Below are 20,939 nucleotides of genomic sequence, written 5' to 3'. Positions count from 1 at the left end.
AGGCCTTTTGCTCACTGGGGCCGTGGGCAAGTCCCAAACCTCTCTGAGCTCTGGGTCTGCCATCTGTCACACAGCACCCTATAAATTACCTCCTTCAAAGGGCTGTTAGAACATTAAATGAGATGATAAATCACAGAGCCTGGGATGGGGTAGGTATTCCACAGGCATAAACTGTCTCTTCCCTGACCCCCCCTGGCCCTGGCATACCCCAGCCTTTGTCTGGTTGGCAGGGGCTGGCCGGGGCGGGGCGGGGGGGTTGTGGGAGGGGGGTGTCTCCCTGGGCTTAGGCTGCTGCTGTCTTCCTGTCCTCTCTGGATGGTGGCTCAGGGACCAGTACTCTGTCACCTGGGGCTCAGAAGATCCAGGCTTCCCTAACCAGCCTCAAGGGCCCCAGCTGCTGCCCTGTGCCTGACTCCTGCATCCGGAGGGCCCTGTCCAAGCCTCTGCTACCCCAGGTTCTCCAGGCTGGAAACCCTGCTTCAGCCACCCCAGGGCCACTTGACCCTGGGCCGAGCCTGCGGATGCCGTCCGCTGCCCTCTCTGAACCCTCCAAGGACGAGTGAGTGCAGGCCCCATTTCCCAGGCCCAGCTTCGACTGAGCAGTAAAGTCTCTTCTGGTTTATCTGGAGGAAGGAAGATGACGTCATGAGGTAAACCACACAGGCTGAAACCACAAGGCTGGGTGCCCCAGTGATGTTTGCTTTTCAGCAAAAGTCACTCAGCTGCACCCAGGGACAGAGAGCCCGGGCCGTTCTGGTCAGAGGGGAGTGGGGAAAACAGAGGGAGATTTTCAAAGTGGAGCCACAAGAAAGGAGAGGGCTCCCAGAAGGGACGGACGGCAGAGGCCCGGCAGGGGGGCTTCCCGAGGCTGCGGGAAGGGGCCCACGGGGCGGGGCGGCTCCTTGGCACCTGAGGTACCAAGGATCGTGTGGACCTTGGTGGCCATAATGAGTAACAATAATAATAATAATAATAATAATAATAATAATATAACCATAATAATAATAATGGCAATAAGTGCCGTTTGTGTGGGGCCCTGTTACCTCCTCAACAGCCCCCCATCAGACTGGACCCTGTGAGCTCTGCATGACCCCCAAGTAGAGCTGAGGGAGGGGGGGTGCGGGGAGGGCCGCAAGTTCAAGTCCCAACCCCCACCCCTCCTTATTGGGTTACCCTCTGCCAGGCTCGGTCTCTTTTCATTTGCCCAGTGTCCTGCCTCATGAGCCGAGAGATTTCCTAAAATGAGCCCGATTCTTCAGTCTCATGCCATCCCTCACTCACGGCTTTGAGCAGGTTTCTCTAGAGAAATTGGCTCCAAAGCACAGGCCTGGGCCCGGGTCCTGGTGGGTGGGAGGTGGGGGGTGCCCTCTGTGTAGGGCTGAGCAGCGGACAGCTTGAATGAGGACAGAGACGTCTGGGACCAGAAGGGGCCTCTGCACCCCCTCTGCAGAGCTGCATGCGTCGGGGGGTCAAGGGCAGGGCCTAAGTGAGTTTTCTGTGTGTCTGGAGGGGAACGGAGGGGTAGGAGTCGTGCCCACAGGGGTGGGTGAGATCCCTGTTCCGAGGGCCAAGACCATCCACGTGCCTGACCCGCCCCAGGCCCAGGCCCTCGACCTTGGGGAGGGGCCTCCGCTCTGGCTTTGACTTGCTCGGAGGGCTGCAGGGAGCACTGACACAGGCGGGTGATGGAAGACTCCGCGCAGGGAGTGCGCCAGTATTGCTTCATGGAGTCACAGCTGCTTGAGCTAAGGTTCACCCTCTTCAGTTCTTTTCCTTAAAATGCGATTACTCTGTGGGAGACACAGCATCTCACCATCCTTGAAGGATAGGGTGTAGAAGCGTGTATGGATCCTGAGCACAAGCCTCGCATTTTAGAGGGGGAGACAGGCCAGGGAAGGGAACGGGTTTGTCTGCAAGCAGGGCATCAGCAGCGCAGGAGCCAGAAGCCAAGTTCTTCCCACCCCACACCCCGGGAAGGGGGGGGCTTTCCCTCCCTGGCACAACTGTTACTGTCCTCGTACAGATTACCCATCAAATTCCTTCCAAGATACCCCAGCTGTGAGCAGAGCACGAGCTTGGGGTTTGAGGAGCCCTGGCGTGTGGATGTGGAGCGGAGGGGGGGCAGTCCTGGGGGTGGGGGGCAAGGAGGCTGCCAGAAAGAGACTGTGCCTGGCTTGCCACTTTCCCAGGGCCAACTCAGCACTTTTGGTGTGAGGATTAGTCAGAAGCCACTGCTTGACCTCAAAAGTCATAGTTCACGGGGCTGGTGTCACAATGAGGCTTCCCTGACTCACAGCCCAGGACACAAAGGCCAAGGGACAGCCAGAGTGCCCGCTGGCCCAGCCAGATGCTCTGGGGTCTATCCTGCCTCCCCGCTGGCTGGGGCTTTGAGGAAAGAGAGCTGTGGGCAGCGGGAAGGTGGGCAGAGAGGCAGGCAGCTGGGGTCCAGCCATGCATCTGCCAGGGCTCCGTCCCGGGGCCCAAGGAGTTCTCCTTCCTTCTGCAGGATCAGTTTCCTTGTATGTAAAATCAAAGGTCAGATTTGATGGTCTGTGGGTTTCTTCCCAGCTCTGAGAACCCAGCTGTTCTCAGGGAGCAAAGGGCAGTTTGGGCTTGCGGCCTGTGCCCCTGGAGCTGCCAGAGCTTGGCGCCTTCCCACCCTGCCCTCTGGGTCTCCCCGGGGCCAGGCTGCCTGACCCTCAGGGCTCGCCTGCTGCTCTAGCTCCATCGGTGGGAAGAGCCTCGGTGCATCGCAGCCAAAAAGCCTGCCAGGTCCTTGAATCCCACTGTCCCCCAAATGCGCCGAGTGGGGCCACAAAGAAGCTTATCCAAGGCCATGAGCAAGCCAGGGACCAGCTTCCCTGTGTTTGCTCCTAAAGGAACCCTCTAATGGGAGAGCTAGGAGCAGCCGGGGAAGAAGGGTTCCTTGCTGCCTTGTCTCTCTCACCCCCATCACCACCAGCACTGGCTCGGACCCTCCCCCTCCCCCTCCCTCAGCTCAGTGCTAATGGGCTTTTTGCACTCACTCATTCTCAGAGGCAGGATCGTGCCAGAAGGGAGGAGGATGCCAATGCTGATGCCAAGACAGGCAGCCTTGACCTGGGGTAAGCTTTTCTTCTCACTGTACTTTAGTCCCTTGGCTGTGGAATGGGGATGCTAAAGATACCTCCTCATAGGGTTGTTGGGAGGCTTAAATAAATCAATACTGTAAAGCGCTTAGAACAGGACCTGGCGCATAATGAGGACTCTGTAAACGCTACCACTCATTCATTCATTCTAGCTCTTTCCAAGTAGGTTTAAGATGACTCACAATGGAAAACACAGACATAACAGGCCTTTAAAATCAGGTTAAAAGAATACAAGGCTGGGGAGATCCCACTGTGGCTCAGTGGGTTAAGAACCTGACAATTTTTGTAAGGATGCAGGTTCGATCCCCGGCCTCACTCAGTAGGTTAAAGATCCAGCATTGCTGCAAGCTGTGATGTAGGTCACAGATTCAGCTCAGATCCGCGTGGCTGTGGCTGTGGCTGTGGCTGTGGCCGGGAGCTGCAGCTCCTGTTCAACCCCTAGCCTGGGAACTAACATATGCTGCAGGTGTGGCCCTAAAAAGAAAGAAAAAAAAAAAAAAAACAGAATGCAGAGCCAGGAGTGAGGAGGAATGTCCTAGAACCGTGGGCTGAGTGGCTGTCGCACCTGAACACGGCTTCCAGGCTGGCTGGTCCAAAATGTTACACTGTTGGTGTCAAGCTCTCCTTTTCTGATCAAAGAAAGCATGCCAGCTTTTCAGAATAGACAGATGTTTCTGGTTCAGGCTAATAACTGACATGAAATGATGCATTGGCAAAACCTCCCACTTGCCTCCTCCTTCCGCCTTTTTATTTTTACCTAAATTTTTTTTTTTTTTTTTTTTTTTGTCTTTTTTGCCTTTTCTAGGGCCGCTTCCCGTGGCATATGGAGGTTCCCAGGCTAGGGGTCGAATCGGAGCTGTAGCCGCCGGGCTACGCCAGAGCCACAGCAATGCAGGATCCGAGCTGCGTTTGCAACCTACACCACAGCTCACGGCAACGCAGGATCCCTAACCCACTGAGCAAGGCCAGGGATCGAACCCGCAACCTCATGGTTCCTAGTCGGATTCGTTAACAACTGAGCCACGATGGGAACTCCCCGCTTCCGCCTTTTAGAATCAACCCCTGAGCATCTCAGGGGCTCCTCTTCAGGCCGTTCCGCTCCCCCCACCTCTAGAAGCCCAGGACACTGCTGCCCTAAAGTGAAGCCCTCAGCCACCCCGGGACAGGGTGCGCATGGGGAGCAGCTTCTGACAGCAGCAGGAGCTCCAGGTCCCTGGACACGAAGGGCCTGACCTCCGATGCAGGCTGAGCCCCCTCCCATGGGCTGCTTCCCAGCAGTCGGAGCAGTGAATGCCCCTGGGAGGGGGCCTAGGAATGGTCACTGAGAAATCCCGGAGCTGCCCACACACTTCCCCTTCTCTCAAATGCCAGGAGGCCAGGGGAAGGTGAGCAAGGCGCTCCGTCCTGAGTCACTGGAAAGATTGGGGGATCCAGTGGCAAAGGGTCTCATTCCCTCTCCTCCAGCACCCTGGAGGGAAGGGGGGGGGTGGGCCTGGGTGCAGCCTGAGACCATCTCTGCAGACTTAGGGGGCACAAGGGATGACGCCCTCAAAGCTCCCTCCCCGCTCCCACCTCCCCCCTTCAGGAGGGCACAGAGGATGATGGGAACTTCCCCCGTGTCCTGGGAGCCTCTGCCTCATTTGTGAAGGGCTCATTGAGCCCCCAACTCTCACCCACCTCTTTGGCTGAGGCGTCCCCCTCAGCAACCCCCAACTCCCCTTCCTAAGCCGGGCCCCGGGGGTGGTTTCCCAGCAGCCCGTGGGCTTCCATCCTGGGCTTGGGGCCTCTGTGCAGCAGGACCAATCCCCTGCTCCCAGTCCTCCTTGCAGAGAGCCAGCAGAGGAACCCAGGGCACAGCGCACCTGGGGCCAGCGTCCCCGGGGGCCCCAGGGTGCAGCTGCACCCCCCCCACCCCATCCCGGTTCCCCTGAGTCGGCTGGAGGAGGCAGAGAAGCTGGCTGGGTGGCTGGGCTCGCAGTTCTCCCTCCCGGTCGGGGAAATGCCTTCGGCGCCGGCGCTCGGTGATGCGCCCACCCCCTAGTCAGCACCTGCATCAGTCATGGGAGCAGTTTGCCCAGAGGGGTTTTTTAGGCCCGACACTAGACATAAGTGTGAGGGACGTCCCAGCCGGCCCTTGGTCCCCTCCTATAATTTATAGCTGGTATCAAGGGGCAGAACAGTCATAGAGGTGGGGGGGGCGGGTGCTGGTCAGGGCTGGATTCGGACTTGGAGCTGCTTCAGGGGGTGCGGGTGGACTGGCCCCCTCTCCAGCCCTTCTTGGTGCTGATGGCCTCTTATGTGGACTGTGGCAATAGCCTCTTATCTCCTGGCCCGAGCCTCGCCCCTCTAATTGACCGTCTGCTTAGATTATGCCCTGTGAGCGGATCAAGGGCCTCGTCGCTCCCTGGCTCAGAAAGCTTCAAAGGCTCCCCACTGCCCATGGGAACCAGAAGACTCTCAGGGCCTTGAACTGGGCCTCAGGTACCTTTCCAACCCCTTCCCGCCTCTCCCCTAAGAGAACCCTCTGCCCTAACCGAAGGCCTGGGGCTCTTTGGGCTCCTGGCTGGCCCTCCTCTCCTTCCCCTCAAGGCACAGCCCGAGGCTCACGTACTCCCAGAGGCTTGCCTGACTGTCCCATCCGTCGGGGACTATTCTATGAGTTCTTGGCATTCACCTGTTGGGAAAAGAGGCCAGTGTTGGAGCCAGATAGGCCTGGGTTAGAGTCAGCTCTGGTCTCAGTCTATTCACTGGTTTCAAGTCACCTAGCTTTTCTGAGCTTCCATCTCCCACGCAGTAAGTGGGAATCAGGCCCACCCTGCAGGGGACCTGGGAGTCCAGAGGCTGAGAAGCAGCTATTATTTTGGCCTTTCCAGGGCCCATTCCTCTTCCTTTGGGTGATGTCCTCTGGATCTGCAGTTGGATGTCTGGTGCGGTAGAGCCGACCTCACTTCTGTGTTCCAGTGTGAACACATGACCCAGGCCCAGCCAATGAGAATACCCTGTTGCCCTGGGATTGGTTCCCAGGGATGGACATGTGACTCACACTGGGCCAATAGGAACCATGCTTGAGACTTTAGCTGGAGTTACTGAGACTTCACGTCCATTGAAGATGAAAAACTGGAGCCTTTAGCTATTGTTGTGGGTTGACTTGTGTCCACCCCCTCACAAGATGTGTTCGAGTCCTAAGCCTTTGAAGGTGATCCTGTTTGGACGTAGGTCTTTGCAGATGTAAGCAAGTTAAGATAAAGCTGCACTGGATGAGGTGGGACCCAAATTCAGTGACTGGTACGTTTATAAGAAGAGGGAGATGCAAACATGGAAGCACACAGGGAAAAGGCCACAGGACAACAGAGGCAGAGATGGGAGTGATGACTCTACGAACCAAGGATCAGCAAGGGCTGCCAGCGACTGCCAGGAGCTGGGAGAAAGGCATGGAGCAGTTTCCCCCCTTCACCTCTAGAGGGAACTGACCTTGCCAACACCATGACTTCAGGCTTCTGGCCTTCACAACTGTGAGAGCATGACTATCGACGTGTTCACCCACCCAAGTGTGTGGTGATTTGTTATGGCAGCCACAGGAAACTAATACAGCCACCAAATGCGGGACTGTGCCTGAGACTGAAGCCAACCCTGGAACTAGGGCCCTGGACGGGCACTCTTGGCACCATGAAGACTCGGATCCAACAGGGGCTGAAGCAAGAGGTTTACCGGACTTTTTGGTTACATGTGCCACCCTAGTCTCTATGTTACTGAAACTGTTTCAGCTGAGTTTCTGCCTCTTTCAACTCACAAAGGCTTGATAATATAGAAATAGTGGAGGTCAAATGCACAGCATGGTGCCCGGCCAATAGGAAGCTCTGTGTATTTATTATTACTGCTGTTGTTGTTGTTTCTATGTCCATCTAGACTGAGGGCTCTCCAGGGTAAGGGCCATACCTCTTGTCTGTGTCACTGTGGGTTCCCAGGAAGCAGACTCTGGGACAGAGTTGGTGTGTAGGATGTGGCCTTGGGATCAAGCCCTGGGGTCAAGGGGGCAAGGAAGCAAGACTGGGCGGAGGGAAGCCGAGCAGCGACAGCCTCAGCTGGGCCCACGGATGTTCGGTCCAGAGTCATCCTACACGGGGCCCCGTTTGCTCCCAGATCCATCGAATCTGTGCTGCCCTGGGAAAGGTGAGCTCTCGTGAGAGGCAGAGGCAGAGGCCTTCCCTGAAGGGGCAGATGGCTGGGAACTGGTGCCCAGCCACGGGGCAACGGGTTCTCAACAAAGGGGACCTGGGTGGGCCACCATGGTACCCACCCTACTCAGGGCACAAGTCAGAGCCTGGCACCCAGTTACCAGTCATTGTTGAAAATATTCATCCATTCACTCAAACCCAAGGCTGATTAGATGTCTTGGGGTCTGAGATAGAGTCCTTCAGGAGAGGGGTCCTGGTGGAAGCTGGGCATGGCGGAAACCCCACGACCGGGCTGGCGGGGACGTGGTCAGGGGGATGTGACCAGACTGGTGGTGTGGCCTTGCCTGGCACAGGTCCACTGAGAGCTGAGGGAGCTCGGTGTTGGGGCAAGCTTTCAAGTGCCCTCTTTAGAACTTTAGGCTCCTGGGGCTATAAAATGTCTCTTTCTTTCTTCTGTTGATTTCTTTGGTGTTAGGGTGGAGTCAGAGCCTGGCTAAGTCTTTAAAGTTTTCTTTCTTGTGTCTTTCCTGCTTCCCCAGGCAGCTCTTCCTATAGCTGGGGTGTCCCCCACCCCCAGCGCCAGACAGCCACCTCCTGCCAGGCCTCGCAGGCCCAGGGCCTGGTGCTCAGGGCTGGCCAGCCAGGCCCTCCCTCTTATCAGATGAGAAGGCAAGACTCAGAGAGGAAGCTGGTTGTTCAAAGGAAGAGTCAGTGGTTGAGCCAGGAAGCGGGACCCACTTCTCCCCGCTCAGCCTTCCTCATGCGCAGTGCCAACCGCAGCTCAAGCCACAGCCCTCGTCTAAGGAGTGTCCAGCCCCTCCACCTGCAGCTGCGTCGTGTACATGATGGCCTCCTGGGCACAGCGTTCCGGGGACAGGCTGCAGGTGCCACAGAGGTGAGCCCACTGCCTTGGCAGAGGGTCAAGCGGGTGTCACGCCTCCCAGACTTCTCCAGGAAACCAGGGGCAGCCCAGCAGGCCTTCTGAGGCCACCTTGTCCCACCCACAGGTGCAGAGAAAGTCGTAAGGCGAGATCTTCCTGAGGTCACACGATGAGCTGCCAGTGAGGGTAGAAGCCAGGGCTTGTCCTATTGTCCCTAAAGTTACTCCCCTCGCTGAATTTGTGTAGAGCCTTTAACTCTGTTTTATCTTATCTCCAAAAATGGTTTATCTTATTTCCAACAACACAGATCATCAAGTTTAACAGAGAACAACACAAGAATCGATTTTATCACACCAACGAGACCACACACCTCTTAAGAGTAATTCACCAGCAGGGGAGGATGCAAACTGCTTTACGTGTGCCCCCCCCCCCCGCCCCCAACTTTAAATAACCCGGTCTGCTGCCTGAGAAGGTGGCTCCATTAGAGGACGTTCAGTTTGCTCTGTAAGCCCCTGGCTGATCTGGATGTTCAAAGAAGGGCCTAGAAGGAGTCAGGCAGGAGGGGATGGGGAAGCTGAGCAGGCTGCCTGACACAGGGAGAAAACTGGGCCCGCAGCAGGGAGGAGAACAGGGGACTGGAGCCAGGAGACTTGGGGGCCCTGCTGGGGGAGGGCAGGTGGAAGTCTGGTGCCTGGAGGCTCTTAAAGAACCCATGTGTGCCGTGTGCGTCGGAAGCTCTTTGCCTCTCCGTCCTCCTGTCCGCTCCTCCGCAGTGAAACCCTCCATCTCTGGGGGTGGGAGAACTGGCTTTGCATGGAGAGAGAAGGAGGGACAGAGGCGGTACCTGAGCGTCCAGAGGGTGGCACGGACAGAGACACACAGAGGTGGGGTCCAGGGGCTGAGGGGCCCTGAACCCGAGCTCCCCACCTCACCCAAATTCTGGGTGATCTGCAGAAATCCTGGGGAGGGCCCTCGATTCCTTGGAGCTGCGTGCGGGGTTTCACACTGGTCCTAGACCTCAGGGGCCTGGTGGACCCCAGCTGACCAGGTTACACCTACATTTTCTACTGTGCCCTTTCTGTGCCACTCTGTGGGAGCCACGCCCACCTTCCACCAGGGCACCTGGGCCTCGAGGTTAGATGACTCACCTGAGTCCCCCAGCTGACCCCACTCTGGCCGATGGCTCTCTCAATACTCCTGCGCAGCGCGTAGGGGGGCCAAAGCACAGGCCCTGGGGCTCCAGAGATGTGGGTTTGACTCCTGCTCCGACCCCGACCAACTCTGTTACTTTAGGGAAAGTCAGAGTCTCAGCTTCAGTTTCTTCATCGGTAGAGTGTGAGTTCTGATGCAGGCACGTGCTAGATGCTGAAGGCGTAGAAGCATCATTATCAGCACTCAGCACCCAGAGCCCCATGGAAGCCCGCCCCGAGAGAGGCTCCTCCTCCTGAGGGCGTGGCCTCCTTCCTGCCCTCCTGTCCTCTCCCTCCATGAGGTGCTGCTTTTAGGACAAGTCTCCAAGTGCACCCTGGCTTCTCTGGCATGTTCTGTCCCTTGAGGAGTGAGAGTCCTCCCCAGGGGAGAGGCGGCCCTGGCTGGAAGCCTGGGAAGGACCTGTGACCACGTAAATCTCCATGAGGGGCCTTTGGGACCAAGATCATGGTCAGAAATGGGTGGGGAGGTCCCATCATGGCTCAGTGGTTAACGAACCTGACTAGTATCCATGAGGATGTGGATTTGATCCCTGGACTCGCTCGGTGGGTTAAGGATCCGGCGTTGCTGTGAGCTGTGGTGTGGGTGGCAGGTGCAGCTTGGATCCCAGGTTGCTGTGGCTGTGGTGTAGGCTGGCAGCTATGGCTCCGATTCAACCCCCAGCCCGGGAGCCTCCATGTGCGTGGGTGCGGCCCTGAAAAAAAAAAAAGAAAAAGAAAAAGACAAAAGGTGTGTGGTAGTTGAGTGGCTGGTTCCCAGCTTAAATGGCGAACGGCAGGGACCACCCACCCAACCACAGGCCAAGGACCTGCACCTATCCTGCCTCTCTGCGCCCCCTGGCATGGAGTTTCCAGTGTTCAGATCGTGTTCCTGGGTCTTAGGCCTGACAGATCAGCGCCTGTCTGGACTGGAAAAGCTGTTCTCAACATCCCCACCCCCTGGCTTTTCTGCTCCTCTGAGCTGCAGGAATCCAGGCCCTGGCTGGGGCTCCCTCTCTCTTCCCCTTTCTGCCTCGGGATCTGCCCAGCCTCTGAGCAGCCACCAAACCTGCAGCACTAGGCGGTCTTGGCCTCATGGCACTGCAGGATTCAGTGGCCTGTGGTCCTAGCACGGATGCCCTTCCCCAGCTTTAGGAGGGGAAGGAGGCATCATTACCCCTGTTTTCCAGATGAGGCCCAAGTTTGCCCAAGTCCATGCTGCTTGCCATTGGGTCAGTGGGATTTGCATCTGAGGACTGATTGCTGGAAGGATCTGGAAATGAGAAAGGGAAAGGGAGGAGGGAGGAGGGGGGTGGGGGGGAAGAGAACCAGTCCTGCCTGTAAGCAGAGTGTCTGTCTTATTTCTTGGGCAGTGGCTGCAAATGCCATTTAGCATCACTCGAAGACGTGTAAATAGCACAAATAATAATAACAACACTGGTTCTATTGGGATTTCCTTGTGCTGGGCACATCTATTAACTCATTGAATGGAATCGGTCCTAGATTTGAGATTAGAAAATCCGCCCCTCCCTCGGCAGCTGGTCTGGCCATCAGACCTCTGCAGACCCTGCCACCCAGCCTCCAGAGCCCGGCTGGCATCTTGCAACACCCCCCCACCCCCCACCCCCAGCCTAGGCGTCACCTCCTCACCTGATTCCAGGAGAGGACAGGGCAGCTCTCCCCCAGCTCCCACCTGCTGGTCTGTTGCAATCTCCACCAGCCTCTAGGCCATGACCTTCCTGGCCTTGGCACTGACTCTGCCAGCTTCTTAGCCTCCACATGGGGAGATTTCGACAGCCAGGGGGGCGGTTGGTCCAGAACCTGGCCTTAGGTTTTCTTGACCTTCCCAAGCCCCAGGACTTTCAGATTTTCTTCAGCAAGCCACCCCCTGGCCCAAATCTGAGACTTGACCCCCCCCTGGAAGGGCTCCAGTCTTTCAAATCCCCCTTCAGACTGCAACTTGCCATGCATCTGTCTTCCCTTTATGACTTATACAAGCCCCCCTTTACCTCCTCTCCCCCCCACCCCCGCCTTGCCCTCCCTCCTTCTGTCCATAGCTCCAGGAGCCCTCATTTCGGTTGCAAACCCACTTGCATCCTGTTTCCACCCACCTACACTGCCAGCATCTGACCAAGACAAGAAGGAAAGGGAGAGCCGAGCTCTTCTCACTGATGAATATACCTAATTCCCAAGTCAAATAGTAACACTACTGAATCAAGCGTTATTTTCTAAAAAGTACATCCTGATCAAATAGAGTTTATTCAGGGAAAGAGATAGGGTTTAATACTGTTAAATTTGATACTACAACTCATATCAATAGAAGAGGAAAAACGACTCTTTAGCAGAATGTCAAAAGTGTGTTTTATAATATTCAATATACATACCTGCTTTAAAAAATAAATTCCTAGTAAAATTGAAATAGAAGGATTGATTTCTGTAATGTGGTGTTAAAATATCTATGTCAAACCAATAGAAAGAACCACGTGTGATGCTGAAACACCAAGGTATTGCTATTAAAGTCAGACATAAGAAGGGCGTGCCAGGATTTGCCAATGTTCTTTAGCATTATTCTGGGACAATGAATGCTACCGGTTGGAGGCAATTGCCTAGAGGCAATGATACCTTGGTAGGAATGAGCCATCATTAGCCCAGGTCTTAGCTTTAAATTATCATTCTCCACGAAAAGGGACCAGCACTAATGGCTGATCCTAGGGCTGGAACAGGAAAAATACAAGATGAATTTCAAACATCTTTTTGTGCCAGAAACTAGGGAAACAGTTTTTTTAAAAAAAATAGTAGGGACATGTCAAAATGACACAAGAATCTGCCTGAAGGCTAAGTCTGGAACAATTTGAGCATCAAAATTAAATAGCGATGGGAACAGATTACAGCCTTTTGATTCAAATAAGGATCTGTAAGTCTCCATTGACATAAGGGCGTAAATGAATAAATGATGGACAGAGGGAAACTCTTCCTTCCAGTAGAATTGAGTGATGGACATAGATATTCACCATTTGGCAACCCTCATAGTTGTGGCTGAATAATGCTGGAGTCATCAAAGGATGCTAAGGCTGGTGGGTGGAGATCTGATGAGGAACAGGATAGGGGTGGGGTCTTAGAGTATCTCCCCACCACATCCTTATCAAAGACAGAAGGAAAGCTGGTGAGTTCATGGTGGAGAAACCTGGCAGGTGCCAACCTGACCTGGTGATCTAGGTTAGCAACACCGTTGAGGAGACTGGTCAGTGACGCATGGCCAGAAGTGACGTCCTAAGATGAGCAGAGCATCATTTCTGTGGCATTCTTGCCAAGAATGTGTGCCCTGAGAAAGGAGGAAACACTGGATAGATCCATCCATGTTGGGGGGCGTCCTGCAGAAGGAGTGGCCTGTGCTCTTTAAGGCTGTCAAGGTTGTGAGAGACAGGGAAAGACTGACCTGTTCCAGATGGAAGGAAACGAATGAGGCATGACAACTCCATGCCACTCAGAATCCCCCTTTGGATCCTGGACCCGAAAGGCACATGCGGCGTTGTTGGGACAGTTGGAGAAACTTGGATGGGGTTCATAGATGAAAGGTAGCATCACACTAATTTTTTTTCCTAACTGGGAGGGTTGAATGATAGTAATGGGGGGGGGGAGTACAAACTAGAGTATTTTGGGGGCATGGGGCATCCTGTTGACAACTTATTATCAAATGGTTCTATATATAGAGAGATACACACAAACAGAGATGGCAAAAGTATGGTAAAATGTTTATCAGAGAATCTGGGCAAAGGGGACATAGAGGTTTTTTTGGTATTGTTCTTGAAATAGTGCTATAGGGTTGAAGTTATTTCAAAATAAATGATCAGTGAATAAACCTCACACCCAGTCACAGCGCAGATGGCTCCCACACGGCCCTGGCAACAGGTGCTGCTGCAAATGTGTGGTACCCAAGGCTCAGGAGCCTTTAAACTGCCCCCTTTTAAGTGCCCCTTCCTTCCTGAGACCTCATCTCTAGACTTTCACCCCTGGCTCAGGCCCGCATCTGTCTGTCTCTCTCCTTTGGTCAGATGACCTAACCCTGTTTTTTGCAGGGACATTATAGGACATCATGGAGGGTTTGTCTTCATTCCCCTAAGCTACCTCCACATCTGTCCTTAGCGTTTATTCTCAACACACTGCAGTGCCATTCGTCTCACCTTGAGACAGAGTGTAAAGCCTCTCACTAGGGTACTCTGGGTAATGGGTCAGGTCTGCGACTATTCGCCCACAGATACCCGCTCCCCCACTCCCACCCCCCGGCCTCCCAGAGGCCTCCACCCCTGGGCTCCGGTCTGGATAGGATGCTCTCTGTGAGTAGGACTCAGCTGTCAGCCGAGACCTCTCCTCACCTGTTTCCCTTCCTGGTTTCCTAGTTCTTCCCAACATTTCCCCTTGTCTGGGGGGAAGTACCACAAATACTAGTTTCCAGTGAAAGGATTCATGGAAGGTAAACCTTTTTGAGATTTGGCATGTCTGAAGATTTTTGCATATCTGAGTTTGTGTATGTATGTTCCTACCTCCATACTTACCTCAAGTGTAGGTTGAAGATGGCTTTCTTTCATAATTTAAAAAAGCAAACAAACATTGCTCCCTTTTCTTTCAACCATTGCTATGAAGAAATCTGCTTTCATTCTAATTCCTGATCCTCCGTATGTGACCTGCTTTCTTTCCACCCTGGAAGGTTTTGGGATCTTTTCTTTCTCTCCTTTCTGAAATTTGGTCCTTGGTGTAGGTCTTTTGTCCACTGTCGTGTTTGGCATTTGGTGGGTCCTTTCATATTTGTCACCCATGTCATTGGTCCTGGGAAATGTGTCCTGTATTATTTATTATTTCTAGGGTTGTTTCTCCCCTCCAATTTCTCCGTTATCTTTTTCTGAAGTTATTTACAAGCCAATGTTGGAACTGCTGGATCCATTCTCTAATGCCCTTTGTATTTTATTTTTTCTGCTTTTCATTTCTTTTTCTTTTCTTTTTTTTTTTTTTTTTTTTTTTTTTGTCTTTTTGCCATTTCTTGGGCCGCTCCCACGACATATGGAGGTTCCCAGGCTAGGGGTCGAATCGGAGCTGTAGCCACCTGCCTACACCACGGCCACAGCAACGTGGGATCCAAGCCACGTCTGCAACCTACACCACAGCTCACGGCAACGCTGGATCCCTAACCCACTGAGCAAGGCCAGAGATTGAACCTGCAACCTCATGGTTCCTAGTTGGATCCGTTAACCACTGAGCCACAATGGGAACTCCTATATTTTCTGCTTTTCTGATGTTTTGCCTTTTGACTTGATACTCTGGGAAAGTTTCTCTACCTCATCTTCTAATTTCTCTATTAGATCATTTTTTTAGCTTTTCCATCACATTAATTTCAAAGAGCTCTTCTTCATTTGCCAATGGCACCTTTTAAAGTATTATCTTGTTCTTATTTCAAGGATACAGCAGGTTTTCTCACTTCTCTGAATAGTATGTTATTTTTTTTTTCCTTTTTACAGCCACACCTGCAGCATATGGAAGTTCCCAGACTAGGGATCAAATCAGAGCTGCAACTGTAGGCCTATGCCACAGCCGCAGCAACGCCAGATCCGAGCCGCATTTACGAACTACACCGCAGCTTGTGGCAACATTGGATCTTTAACCCACCGAGTGAGGCAAGGGATCGAACCCACATCCTCATGGACACGATGTTGGGTTCTTAACCAGCTGAACCACAGTGGGAACTCCAGTATAGGTCATATTTAAAGGACTTCTTGTGGAGTTCCCTAGTGGCGTAAAGGATCTGGTGTTGTCATCGCTGTGATACAGGTTCAATCACTGGCCTAGGAACTTCTGTATGTTGTGGATGCAGCCAAAAAAAAAAAAAAAAAAAGATGTTTCTTTGTTTTTTTTTTTGTTTTGCTTTTTTTGTTTTTTGTTTTGTTTTTTGTTTTTTGGCTTTTTAGGGCTGCACCTATGGCCTATGGAAGTTCCTAGGATAGGGGTCGAATCATAGCTCAGCTGCCGGCCTATGTCACAGCCACAGCAACGTGGGATCTGAGCCGCATCTGTGACCTACACCTCAGCTCACAGCAATGCTGGATTACCAATCCAATGAGCGAGGCCAGGGATTGAACCCACATCCTCATGGATACTAGTCAGGCTTGTTACCACTGAGCCACAACAGGAACTTCCCCAAATGCTTTTTTTTTCTTGGGCTCGCTTCCTGGTCTGTTCTGCTTCTATCAGTTAGAGGCAGGGGAGGCTTCAAATGCTGTGCTTCAGGCTCCCAGCCAGAGCCTCTATCCTGAGGTCTCTCGCTTTAAAAATTACCTGTACCCCTTGTAATTCCTTTCCTTCATCAAAACCAATCCATCTTAGGCCCATTTCCTAGCAACCTGCTGCCACTTCTCAAAGAAACATCCAGGAAAGGAGCCCTACAAATACAGTCCTGGGAGCAGGTATCTCAGGCCTCCTCCATCTATGTCCAGGCTCCATGGGAAACAGAGGCTTCATGAGAATTTCTGGTGATAGAATAACCACTGAAGGAACGACTGTGGGTGAGAGGGGCCCAAAGTTGCCTCCATTTGGTCGAAGTAAGCTCCCTCTCCCCTTGGGGAAAAGGTTGCAGGGGTGGCTGTGCACCGGAGCTGGCTTGAAGCAGCTTAAGAGAGCCACTAATTAGAGTTTTGAGCGTTGGGTGAGCTGGTTGATGTCCCAATGGTAGCTTGAAGTCACCACGGTATTTGTACTACGGAAATTGGTAAATGCTTCATGGCAGCTTTTTGGTTTGGTTTTGTGTTCTGAAAGCTTGTTATTAAACATTTACCAGCAGACCCCTGGATATCAGTGTCCCTTGTTCAGTGCTCTGGTTCCTAGGGGGTGAGGCTGAGGAGCAGGACAAGAGCCTGGGGTGGTACAATACGGCAGCCCTGAGGGCATTCCCGCTCTGAGGCGTGCTACATTGAAGAGCTGCTTTTACTTTATGCACTTGGAATCATGGCTTAACTATGCAAACTAGTGCCACCTGTCTTCAAACTACCAGCTCTGGGACACGTGTGTGTGTGTGTGTGTGTGTGTGTGTGTGTGTCTGGCATATGGAAGCTTCCAGGCTAGGGGTTGAATCAGAGCTACAGCGGCCCACCTATGCCACAGCCACAGCCACAGCCACACCAGATCCAAGCCACATCTGTGACCTATGCCGCAGCTCCTGGCCACACTTGAACCTTGACCCACTGTTCGAGGCCAGGGATCAAACCTGCCTCCTCATGGATACTAGCTGGATTCTCTTCTGCTGCACCACAAATTAAAAAAAAAAAATAATCACCATCTCTGCATATTAGGGCACCAGAGAGCCAACCACTAGCACCTGGGGCTCCTGATTGTCTCCAGGAAGCAAGTGGGCCTCCTGAAGAAAAGGCAGGTGGGGGACCCTCGAGTCCAATGCATCTTCAATGGACTGACAGCCCGGGACCACCCACCTCGTCGGTCTGAGAGCCTCACACTTCCTGCCCTTGTGGAACGTACTTGGAGGGCGAGCTTGGAAGGCTGGGCTGGGCTGGCCTTCGTTTACTGGGACCTGATATGATCCCACCCCCAAGGCGCCAAGAGGAGTTTGGGACTCAAAGAGAAAGGGAGAGTCTGTGCCCAGGGATCCAGAGCAGCGGGCTGCCCGGTGTCTCTGCACTTCCTGTGTCACCATGCCCTCTGCTCTCATCTCCTGTGACTGCCCTCCTCCCAGTCCCCGCTGCGCCAGCTTCTGCTGCCCAGCCAGGCTGAAGACAGGCCGCCCCGACAGAAGAATCAGGAAACAGGCAATGAGGTACCTTGCCAGCCCCTTGTGGACGGGGACTGAGGAGCCCGAAGGAAGATGCTGAAGTGTATGTACCCTGAGGATGCAGGGGCCGGGGTGGCAATGGATTCTGGGAACACTAGCTCTCACCTTTCCTGCCCTGCTCTGACTTAACGTCTCCCTGTGCCTTGGTTTCCCCAAATGCGAAATGGCACTAATCACACCCCCCCAAACACCCCTGCAAGTACTAATTACCATCTGTAAGAGACTTTGAGATCTTTGGATGGAATATAACAGTACTAATAATGGATAATAACACTCTGTCCTTCTCCAGGGCCTTTCATCCGTGGATCTCAAAGCCTTTTACACATCTTAATTAATTCTCACTACACCCCAGTGCAGGAGGCTGATGGTTATTAGCCTGATTTTACTGGTGGGGAAACTGAGAGAAGCCAGGAGGTTGGCTTGAGGCCACAAAGTAAGTCGGCAGCCCTGTGAGGGCTAGAATGCCCAGCCCCTGGCCCCCGGGAGAGGCTCGGGCAATGTGGGCTTCGGCTCCACCTGGCAAGGAGGCTGATGGGGATGTAGCAGAGCCTCCCAACTGCCAAGGCCCTGGAGTGCTGCCCAAAGGGAGTCTGGGCCACGGAGCTCAGGGGAGATTTGGGGAAGTGGGAGAAGGCCCTTAGGCATGGAGTGTGCGGGCTTGGTCTGGCGATGTTGGAAGAGAAGTGACATGGATAGGGTGCCCAGCGCGTGCCAAGGCCCCATAAAAGGCCCTTGTGGTATTTGGTCCCTTCCCACCTGTGAGGTGGGCCTACGGGTCCCAGGTCGCAGGTGCAGAGACTGGCTTGTTGAGGAAAGCATTTGTGCTCACCCGCTGTGGACCAAGCCACACACTCGTGCCTTCATTTTTGCTAACACGGGCCACAAGTCATCCGGGTGACACAAGCCATTCTTAGCCACCATTGTAGAGCTGGGGAAACCGAGGTACCCAGAGGAAATCGGACTTGCTCAAGGGGGTGACCTTGCACCCATCATGTTCCTGGACAACGTCTCCTTTCGGCCGCCTCCTATCTCAAGTCCCCAGAGTTCCCCCCGCCCGGACCCCCTCCCAACCCCAGCGGCCAGGCGAGGCTGAATGAGATCAGGTCAGGAAGGGCCTTGAAGCGCTCAGCCCCGGGTCTTCCCAGGGGAAGATGAAAAGCCTCGTGTCCTGGGCTCTTTGTCATCCCACTGGGAAGCTCTCAGACGACAGAAGCAGCAGGGTCACCTGGGGACAGTGCCCACGGGCCTCTGGGGCAGCTCCCATGTGCTGCCTGGGGGCCTGTCTGGGCAGGACCCGGCTTCCTGGGACGGAGGGCTGAGGGGACAGGGCAGGGAGTCTTGGAGGCCAGGGCACGTGACTGGGCAGCTCCTGCCCCTCTGTGGGGCCAGTTCTCCAAAGAGGGTGGCCTAGGAGACCTCTGAGCTCCCTTGTGGCTTGGACAGTCCCCAAGACCCAGACTCAGCGCCACACTCCCCAGAACCTTGTCTGTTTTTAATGATCGCCCCACAGGAGCCCAAAGAATTTGTTAGTGGTCTTTGGCAGTGACGGTGGCGAGACCTTTGGGCCCAGCAGGGTGTTGGGAGACCACGGGCCTTCCCGCTCCTTGCCTTGGCTTCTCGGTTGGGGAACGCTGCTTGAATAACTTGTAAGGGGGCCTTTGGAGGCTCAAGGAAAGACAAGGAGATGGCACAATAAGCTTCTGTCTGGGGGTGGGGGGTGGGGGGTTGAATGATGTTTGGGTGGGGGAGGGGAGGCCGCAAAGCACTCCAGCCGTGGATTTTTTTGCTCAGTGCCTGCTTCATCTTGATAGAAATACCATCTAATATTTGTAGAGCCTTTTGCCCAAGTTGACAACGCTTCCTCTCCTTGGTTGTCTTTTTTGGTCCACCTGCCCACCCGTGGGAGAGGTTTGGTAGCAAGCCCAATCGACAGGTGAGGAAACTGAGGCTCAGGAAGATGAAGGACACAGAAGCAGTAAGAGGCGGACCCAGATCTCTAGCCCAGAGCTCTCCCTGAACTAGGCTTTTCTGGCAAGTTCTGTCCCCACAGAATCTGCCCCCCCCCCCCCCCTGCCCCGGAACCAGTGCAAGGCAAGCCCGACCTGGGTTGAGGGTCTGGATTGCAGAGCCCATTCGCTGGGCCCTCTTCCTCTTCCAGGGTCGGGGACTGGCCCCCAGGGAGGAATCTCGGATATTGAGTCCAGGGTGCGGCCTGCAGTGGGCGGAAGGCGCTGGAGGCTGCTGCTAGCTGGGCAGGGCGGGGCAGGGCGGGCACGGGAACAGAGTGACCTGGACAGCGTGACCTGCCATAATTAAGCACTGCACGCAGAGGCTGCGGTAGAGGCAAGGAGGCCCCTCTGTGCCTGGGGGGCAGCCTCGCCACCAAGGCTGGGGCCGCCGTGCCTGCCACCCTGCCGGTTCCCCTTGGGCTGCCACTCGGCAGCTTCTAGGAGGCGATGTGCCTTCTGCCACCCAGCAGATCTTCAGCTGAGAGCCTGCTCAGACCTGCCTTCCCCACAAAGCTCGGTAGCAACTCCCTGGGGCAGAAAATGTCTCTCCTGAAAGCAAGACAAGAGTTTAATTAAGCCCTAACCGCGCACAGTTGAGCCTGAAATTAGAGTGATGACGGGAGGGGGAGAAGGCACTCGAGGACAGGGGGCTTCAGCCCAGTCCTGGCCCCGATGAGCAAAACAAGCCCTGCCAGCAAACATTTACAGAGCCTGCGGGCTGGCTTACAAACCGTCACCTAGAGCCCGGTGGGGGAATGCCACGTTCCCTCTCGTGTTCTGGGTAAGTCTGCAGAGGGTTTGCAAAGTGGAAAGAAGGAACCAGGAAGGAGTCAGGCCACTTCTGAGACCAGAGCTGGGGTCCCTGGGGCAGGGGGAGGGGGGCAGTTTGAGGGTCCTGCTGCGACTGAAGCATCGAAGGTGGGAAACCCACCCCTACCCCCCAGCCTCCCCTCTGCCAAGGTCAGCTGGGCTCCAGGTGAGCAGACCCACAGCACGCACGGGTGTGTCAGGGTCGGGGCTCCTGCCTAGCACCCAGCTTGGCCAGGTGGGTCAAGCTCACTCTGCTGCCCAAGGAGGCAGGCAGCAGCCAGCCCTGAGGTTCCGGCCTGGCCGAGGTGCCAGCCTGGCCGGGCTCCCGGCTGTAGAGACAAAGCCCCTTGATGGCTCAAGCCTTGGGGCAGTCAGGGGCCTTGAGAGGGGCACCAGCCTCAGCCCCTCTCTCTCTCCTGTCCTCAGGCCTCCCTAGATTGTTGCTGAGACAGCCAAACCACAGCCGCCTCCTTTACCTGGCAATTAATCCTGCTGTGCCCTGCAACCTGGGTTGGGTCTTACTCTGCCAGAGACTGAAGCAAGAAGAGACGGGCCGGCGGGCGTGTTATTGCTTGTCTCGAGGCAGAGAGGCGGTTGCGACAGAGCCCCTGTGTGCGTGTAAAAGTGCATGCGTGGAGCAGCGAGGGAACAGGGTGTTCTTGGGGTGCATGCCTGGCCCTCTTCCCTGTGTGATGTTTGTGAAGGGGTGGGGGGAGAGGGGCCTCAGGCCAATGTCTGCCACTGAGGCGGGGGACCCAAGGACAGAGCCAGCTTGGGTAACGCAGAAGCTGCTCTTACGAGTCCCGCCTGACAGGCCATCTGATTGCTTCGTAGAGATGCTTGTAGGTTGCTTGACTTTAAGGCACTCTCTGCAAGAGATACCAACTCGAAGGCCTTTCCTGGGGCCGCGGGAAGCACCAG

The 20,939-nt window shown here is 54.6% G+C and overlaps 1 long non-coding RNA gene across 1 annotated transcript; it reads left to right on the top strand.

Annotated features, from left to right (window-relative positions):
• Positions 1-2,345: 2,345 nt before the first annotated feature.
• Positions 2,346-12,137, top strand: LOC146404908 (uncharacterized). The gene is made up of 3 exons (XR_014842390.1): positions 2,346-2,535; positions 3,037-3,104; positions 7,843-12,137. It is a non-coding gene; the product is annotated as an uncharacterized LOC146404908 (long non-coding RNA).
• Positions 12,138-20,939: the final 8,802 nt, after the last annotated feature.

Source organism: Sus scrofa, chromosome 3 (genome assembly GCF_054392235.1).
Source record: "Sus scrofa isolate SSC_HxYL_T2T_F1_AM1 chromosome 3, Sscrofa_HxYL_maternal_Yorkshire_Landrace_v2.0, whole genome shotgun sequence".
In the NCBI taxonomy this organism is placed as follows: Eukaryota; Metazoa; Chordata; class Mammalia; order Artiodactyla; family Suidae; genus Sus; species Sus scrofa.
Note: the sequence above shows the minus strand (reverse complement) of the source record. Positions and strands in the feature narration are given on the sequence as shown.